The following is a 1772-nucleotide window of genomic DNA, read 5'->3' on the forward strand; positions in this document are numbered from 1 at the left end:
TAGTAGAGGAAAGCCGCTGGTGTTGTGTCAGATTTCACCGAGGAGAATAGAAAAGAAGACAGGGAGGAAGAAAAAAAAAAAAACCAGAGGACTACAGTCGAGCAGCTAGACGAGGCTGATCTGCTTCGGCTCGATGCTAAGTGGGTTCAGACCATGATCTGCTGCTCATCCACCCAACCTCACACAGATCAGAGCACGGCAGCTGCCCGCTGACTCCTCCATGCCATGAATTGCAAGTTTTGTAGCTGTGAACGTTGCCTTTATGTTGTGTGTGTGTGTGTGTGTGTGTGTGTGTGAGAGAGAGAGACAGCCCTGAGGAGCGAGAGAGAGAGAGATTGGAGGCTATTCTCTCTGCATGCCGCTCTACCCCCTGGTGGCTGACAGCAGAACATGACTACAGCTCACTGACCTCCGCCTTCATTCATAAAAATAGGAAACCAAACAGGAAAATCACCATTTTGAGTGTCAGCTTGCTTCTTCGGGCGCCAGGACGACTCTGAAAAACAGGAGTGGATTTTAAAGACAGAAATTAAACCACACACACTGTAACACACTGTAGGCTACTACATGAAGCCAGCTTCCACTCCAAATGTGTTTTGTGGATATTGTTGACTTGAATGTTTTACTCACAGTGTAGAATAACATAGCTAGCTAGCTGTGTTGAACACAAGAGGGCTATTTTCAAATTAATTTGCTAGAATATCTACACGCATACCTTTGAGCAAACCTTACACATGCACATTTCTTACAAGGAGCAGATAGATAGATACCACTTGTCGAATTAGCCATAGTTAGCTACAGCTACAGGTTAGCTAAGTTAGCTTTCTGTTAGCTCACCTCAGCATGAAAGCTGGAACATCTCGCCTGCACCTTTGAAAAGTAAATAAATAAATTATAAACGCATAGAAGCGACTTTAAAGTGCTCGAATTAACATGGTATGTCTAATTTGATTAGTTAGTTAGAATAAAATAAGTCTATACAAAACTCGGTTTGCCGTTTTATTACTTCCTGAGGCTACACTTTGTTCCTGCGGTTTCCATGGCAACCGGTTACTGCTCTAAACCAGGAAATAGTGAGATTTGTGATATAAATGCAAGGATTTTTATTTTTTATTTTTTGCGCACTTATTCTTAGATAAGATCAATAGATACTTTAACAATTGAAAAACATTTTTTGTGTTAAAGGGGACATATTATGCAAAACTTACTTTTTCATCGTTTTAGTGTGTATTTGCGTATCCGGAATGCCTCCTCACCCCTTAAACGTAAGTTTTGACAACTACGTCAACATTTTGTAAACTGCCATAGTCAGAAAATGTGTCTCTTAACAAGCTGTTTTAATTTCACCCGGCTTATTACATCACAAGCCGGGTGATATGAATATCCCAGCCCTCGCTCCCATGGTTACCATGGTTACCTCAGCTACCAGAGCGAAGGTTCTAATCCGACCGTTTAGAGCAGCGCTATGAAACTGGTGTGTAGAGAACCCAGCTGTGCTCTATCTTTTGGTTTTTCTGACCAAAGCATGTTACTAACATTACTCATAGACATCAAGGTAAGGCAAGGCAAGGCAAGGCAAGGCATCTTTATTTATATAGCGCATTTCATACCAAGGCAACTCAATGTGCTTTACATAAAGACAAAACATTAAAAAAAGAAGCATAAGACAGAATAAAAACAAACAAAACACTAAAAACAGAGTTAAAAGCAAGAGCAAATGAAAGTAAAAGAAAAAAAAATAGATAAGTTTAAAGTTCTCAGCTATAAGCACA

The sequence above is a fragment of the Trachurus japonicus genome, chromosome 6 (assembly GCF_045865225.1).
Source record: "Trachurus japonicus isolate A0001 chromosome 6, Traja_1.0".
NCBI lineage: Eukaryota > Metazoa > Chordata > Actinopteri > Carangiformes > Carangidae > Trachurus > Trachurus japonicus.